This window comes from Tyto alba, unplaced genomic scaffold (genome assembly GCF_018691265.1).
Source record: "Tyto alba isolate M040663 unplaced genomic scaffold, T.alba_DEE_v4.0 Super-Scaffold_3, whole genome shotgun sequence".
Taxonomy (NCBI): Eukaryota; Metazoa; Chordata; class Aves; order Strigiformes; family Tytonidae; genus Tyto; species Tyto alba.
The window spans coordinates 2,344,897-2,351,651 of NW_024881304.1; positions in this window are offsets into that span (position 1 = coordinate 2,344,897).

A 6,755-nucleotide genomic window follows, 5' to 3' on the forward strand; every position below is an offset into this window, starting at 1 on the left:
CCCCCTGATCAAGAGTCCCTCCCCACCTTCCCTGTACCCCCTTTAAGCACTGCAAGGCTGCCCTAAGGTCTCCCCAGAGCCTTTTCTTCTCCAGGTTGCTCCAGCCCCGCCCCCCCCCCCAGCATCTTCGTGGCCTCCTCTGGCCCCGCTCGAGCAGCTCCGTGTCCTTCTGTTGTTGGGGGCCCCCGAGCTGGCCCCAGCACTGCAGGGGGGTCTCCCCAGAGCGGAGCAGAGGGGGAGAATCCCCTCCCTGGCCCTGCTGCCCCCCCTGCTCTGGATGCAGCCCAGGGCACGGTTGGTTTTCTGGGCTGGGAGCACACATTGCTGGCTCACAGTCAGTTTTCCGTCCACCAACACCCCCCAGTCCCTCTCCTTGGGGCTGCTCTCCAGCCACTCCTCGCCCAGCCTGGATTTGTGCTTGGGATTGCCCGGCCCAGAATTTACCTCACCACATCTCGGTGATGCCAATAAGATCGTAGCCCTGCAGGCACGCACGCATCTCTAGCTCCCCTTGTGTATTCCCCGTGCTACTTTCTCAACACAAGCTGTTAATTAGGCAGAAAATTCTCCAAGGCAGTGAATAAATGCCCAGGCTGGGATGGGGACACCCTGCCGAGCCAGCACATGCTTCTCCAGCTGTGAGCTCAGCACCAGCCTCCTCGTGCCCGGCCCAGGCCCAGGGCCCGGCTCACCCCCGCGCCGCCATCCCCAGCTCTCACACGGCGGTCCTGAGCTACAAAGAGCAGGAGCACGCGGTTTGGGCAGTGACAGGAGCGCAGGTTAGCTATCACGTGATAGAAAAGCTTTTGCTCTTGTTCCCTTATGATTGGATGTAAGTTTCTTTATTGGTGGTAGAAAACGTTTGGTTTTCTTATAAGTCACTCAACCCAGGGCAGGGAGGGGTTTCCTTCTGGAAGACCAAATATGATCAGTCCTTTCCAATTCCCCCTTCTTGGCAGCACTGCAAGAGACAAAAGGCTTTAAAAGAAGCTTCCCTTTCTGTGCTGGGTTTATAAATGTCTCTATATCTACGCTGATAGCATAGCGCTTTTTTTTTTCTTTTTTCAGATCTGTTCTGTTGGAGAGGTGCTGCAGCAAGAGATGGAGAGAAAATTAAACTCCTTGTTGAGGCTTTGGTGCATACTGTCGAGACCCCATCCATTAGACAGGACCCAGCTCCCTGAACGCTGGTCACCTGAGGCTCACAAGGACTCAGCAGAGTGTTTTGTAAGGTCACTAATGTCCCTCTGCCAGGTAAATGCCACTTGTCCATCTTACCTGGGAGGCTGGGGTATCGTGGTGTCTCCCACACCATTTTGGCAGAGCTTTATATTAGGTACTCTTACAGGCTTTTCCAGTCCTGCCTTCAGCAGTTCAGCTTTGGTTTTCAAGTCTGTCTTTTTGTGTCCATTAAAGTGTTTCCATGCAGTGAGCAGAGGAGCTTCCACTACAATTTATTTATTATCATGCTCTAATACGAGACTTCCTTAAAACATTATGTACATTTGTGTGAAAATCTGTCATCGCTTAAAATTGAAAAATGCCCGTTGGTGTGAAAGCGTTTTAAAGCTAATGATTACTGGGATGGGGACTAATAGCATAGTGCTTTCTAGTTTTGTGTTAATTTTATGCTTCTTAGCAAAAAAATTGTATGTAGTTGTAACATGTTTGCACGCAGACGTCCACATGCTGAAGCTGCCACCCTATGTTTCCTTGGGGCCTCTGTATGATATCTTTCTTTGGGAACATTTTCAGTCATTGTACTGATAAATGGTATGCATGAACACTGGGGATAGAGAGTTCTTCCAGGTCTGATCTGATCAGAGTGGCCTGTAATTTCATAATTATTTACAATAATGGCCCATGGACAGGGGATAGTCTCTCTGAGTAAAGTGCCAAGAAACTAATTTCTGAATGTTGTGCTGCTTTGTGTGTGCAGCATTCCAGGGGAAAGAGCCTGTATTGGTGTGATTTCCGTGCACGGGTCTCTTGTTCTCACTGATGACTGTCAGAACTCTGTTCATAGCTGTTCCGTACGTTGCACTGGGCTTCTTTCTCTCCAAGCCTTAGAAGTGCAAAGAAATAAAACAATAAAATTGTTACAGCAGCAGGAGTTCAGTTGAATGGGTAATTGTCTCTCAGTGTAGAGGTATTTGAAAAGGTGGAGGGTAAAACAATCTAAATATCCTTCTTTTACTGGAAAAATGTATTACTATTTATGAATCATTTTTGTTGTTGGAGGAAAGCATAAGATACAATCAGAGAGACTGTGAAAAATGAAATGTATAAAGTGTTATTTACATTATATTGGAGAAGAGGGAATCACTGGCAGGGAGAATGCTAGTTTATTTAAATACAAAATCAAGTTATTCAGAACTGCAAACTTAAATTGACTTCTGTATAAAAAGTAGTCCATAATTCTTCCCACTATAGAAATGTGAATTCTGGTGAGCACTGCTAATGGCTCTATCCCAGCTTGTATTTGTATTCCCAGACCACGCAGGAGGCTGGGGCTGGGACTGGGACAGTGTTCTGCTGCAGTAGGAGTTGAGCAAACCTAGAGCTGAGTGGAAGGCAAATTTCTAAAAGGTTTCCTGTCTCTGTAACGAGTGAGAAAAATAATGTGACAGTACCACCCAGTATCGGATGCCAGCGTTGCTGCTATCGGAGTGTTAACAAACCAACGGTCTCCTATGACTGATGCCTTAACTAAATTACCAACATGTGTGCTTGGGCTGTGAGGCCAAAAGCATTGGGTTTAAGAGGTGTGTGTATATGTGTACGTATAAATACACACTGTTAATAGGTGGTGAATAATTTTTACTACCTCTTGCCACTAAGCATTGTGAATTCTAATTAGTGAATGTGTTTATCCCCAGAAAGGCCCTGGCTCTTCTCGGCTGCTAGCCTCACACAGTGCTGCTCTGTTGGAACAGCCCTCCCCTCCCTTTCTCCCAGCCCTTTGCAATGCCCTGCAGTTTCAGGTCACCAACTTAGTAGCCAGGGACTGCTTTCTCGATACAGAAATATGCTCACACTGTACAAACAAACCACTTTCAGTGCTAGAGATGCTGCTGTACAGAAGCGTGGAGCTGTGTGCCGGTTTCCTGGAGCCATCCCCGCAGCCGAGTAACGCTGCTTGCGTTCACACTGGCACAGGAGGGAGGCCCAGAGCCTCACCGTTACTGGATTGCCCTATGCCTTGGGTTGATCCAGAGGCAGAAGCTGTCACTATCCTTCTTTCTTTTCTTAAAGAATGACCAATTTTTAATGAGGTTTTCTAGCCATTGTCAACATTCAAAGGTTCATCGCTAGATCAAAATATTAAATTATTCCTATAGATCCTCTTTGGACTGTCAAGCCTATGTAACCAGGGTCACGTTTGAGGTGCTTTCTGCTCTCTTTATCCATTGCTCTAGCTAAAGTAATAGAAACAAGACCTGGAAAATTCTTTTGCATGTTCCCAGAAGACAAAGTTAGCACAGAATGAGAAAAAATATGGTGTTTACTTAGTTCTTAAGATGCATTTGGAGACTGATATTGCTGGACTTGTGTAGGTAGATGTTGCACCTGATTTGTAGGAGTGGTGATCAGCAAGGAAAGTTTTTTGCTTTTACTGTTTCAGTCTGCCAGTAATGGAGTGTGAACAGGCATGAAATGTTATAATCTCATATTTTTACACTCCTATATTTTTCCATAAAATTGATTGCTTTCTCAGATTTGAGAAATTGGACTGTGCTGAACAGATTGGGGTCTGTTAGTATTGGGCAGCCCTGCACATCCTTTAGACAGATAAGCATTCTAAAGGGGGTTTGCTATTGGAAATTCTACCCAGAAAAAGATGACTATGTCCCCAAAGAACATTTTTTCATCTCTTCCTGTTGACAGAAAAACAGCCCAAGTAATGTGGGTTTATAGCATATCAGATCACTGCCAAGGGAAAAGTGTTGCTTAAATTCAGCTTGAACCTGCTCTTTCCACTGGGAAAGGGAGTTCTTACTGAAATGCAAACTTCTGTGGGTGCTTTCTGCTTTTCATGAGAAATGACAGTTCCTGAGAAAAAGAAAAAGCCTTTGACTTGGGGGGTTGTGTTTTAATAAAGACTCAAGTGTTTTGGTGAGAGCTGAAGGAAGCTTTATGTTCTGACCCAGCAGGGCTGAAGTGCAAGGAGCAGACAAGGACTACGCCTCATGAAATACTGCTTTAGAAACCTCCGAAAGATTTGTTTCCCCTGACAATATGTTCCATTTGCTATCATGATTAGCTACTTCCTCAATCACTACTTTTATGCATTCAAGGGGAAATTCCAACTACTGCTCTTGGTTACCTGCAACACTGTGTGTATGTGTAACCATGCTTGGCGAAAGATGCTTGGAAAAGAATAACAAAAGAAAAAGCACTTTTACCATCCATTTTAAGAAATGTTCCTCCCTATGAATGCTGAAATAAAGCTCAGCATAACATACAGGTGAAAGACAATTTCATGTTGCAACCGTCCTGAGCCGTATGACTGGCGGTTCTTGATGCTCAGCCCCCCTGGATGCCTGATCCCTGCGAGGCTGTGTAATGCGCTCCGAATGCCACAGGCTGTGCCCAGCTTAACGGGGGGACTGGAAAGACAATTGCTCAGAATCACCTGCAGGAAGCTCCACTGCTTCCTTCCAATTGATTCAAACTCTTTGGAAGGTGTTTGCTACACAGGGATGCAGCCACACTGACAGGGGAGTCGGGGCTTGGGGCCAACCCGCAGATGCCTGCAGTGGTGCAGCGGGTCGGTGCTGTCGTGAGCTGAGCTGGCTCAGCCCTGAAAGGAAAGCGCCCAAAACAGGTTGCACCTGCAGCAGGGCAGTGAGCGTTTCACTGCATCTCCCTCCTACAGGCTGTGGAAAGCCTGCATTTTATTAACACAAGAAACTAGACTTGAAGTGGCCTATGTATAAGGATGTGTATAGATTAAATGTCTGTATGAGGCAAATATGATAGTACAAGCTACTCTTTTACCATTACAACACCCTGTGCATAATACATAGCTCATTAATAACTTGCGCAATGATCTATTAACAAACTTATGATATTACACAATTTTTTTCACTTTGGAAGTAAACGAAAAGGAAGTGTTATCTGTCAGGAGCAGGAGGAGACAGCAGGCTCAGCAGCTGCTGGCAGCTGCGGGAGCTGGAGAGCTGAAAGAGTCCTTGAGGAAGCAGCTCTTGTGGACACGTGAGCAACTTCCACTACTGCTCCTCTAGCAATCCAGGAAGAAAATGAAACTCTGCCAAATGTTTAAAAATCATTCATTTTATTACAGCATTACTCAGTGCCTGTAACTTCATGAAATATTGCTTCGAAAGCTGTTTAAATGGGTATGGATATAAAATCAAAGAAAATCAAAGAAAATGCTGCCCTTGGAGACATGACCATAGTCCTTCATTTCAGACAGAGGCAAATAAATAGTAACTATTACTCTTCAGACTTTTGAGTGCTTTTTGTGCTCTTAAATCTGTGAATGATTATAGGGGAAGAAGCAAGAAAAAAGCAACCTGTTTACGATAAAAATAAGTTCTATGTCATTTCTCTGTTAATTTTGCTCCAAGACTTCTTCTGAGCCTGAAGTAAACACGCTGTGATATTAGAAGAAGCTGAATAGTTTATTTTTACACTCATTATTTTTATTTTTCCTTTTGGCCCTTCTGGATTTTCCTGGAAGTACATCCTAGTAGGATGGACCTCCTGGTCCTTGACAAGTGGGCTAACGAGAACCTCATGAAGTTCAACAAGGCCAAGTGCAAGGTCCTGCCCATGGGTCGGGGCAATCCCCAGCACAAATCCAGGCTGGGTGAGGAGTGGCTGGAGAGCAGCCCCAAGGAGAGGGACTGGGGGGTGTTGGTTGACAAGAATCTCAACATGACCCAGCAGTGTATGCTTGCAGCCCAGAAAGCCAGCTGCACCCTGGGCTGCAGCCAGAGCAGGGGGGGCAGCAGGGCGAGGGAGGGGATTGTCCCCCTCTGCTCCGCTCTGGGGAGACCCCCCTGCAGTGCTGGGGCCAGCTCGGGGGCCCCCAACAGCAGAAGGACACGGAGCTGCTCGAGCGAGGCCAGAGGAGGCCACGGAGATGCTCAGGGGGCTGGAGCAGCTCCCGCATGGGGACAGGCTGAGAGAGCTGGGGGCGTTCAGCTGGGAGAAGAGAAGGGTCTGGGGAGACCTTAGCGCGGCCTTGCAGTGCTTAAAGGGGGTACAGGGAAGGTGGGGAGGGACTATTTATCAGTGGATGTGGGGATAGGAGGAGAGGCAACAGTTTTAAACTGAAAGAGGGCAGATTTAGACTGTATATAAGGAAGAAATTCTTCCCTGTGCGGGGGGTGAGGCGCTGGCCCAGGGTGCCCAGAGCAGCTGTGGCTGCCCCCTCCCTGGAAGGGTTCCAGGCCAGGTTGGACGGGGCTGGGAGCACCCTGGGCTGGGGGAAGGTGTCCCTGTCCGTGGCAGGGGGGTTGGAACTAGGTGATCTTTAAGGTCCCTTCCGACACAAACTATTCTATGATTCTGTATGACCTGTGAGCTAGCAGATTTTTCTTCATTTTTTAAAGCTCATTCTCTTCAGATTTAAAAGATTCTGATTACTTCAGAGACACAAGTCAGACTTTGCCATGTGGTGTTCACAGAATGCAGCCAGAACTCCTTAGACTCAAAAGTTAAGTTTTACAAAGTCTAAAATTAATAAAATTCTTTGGGTGAACATAATAGAAATAGGAGTTGGA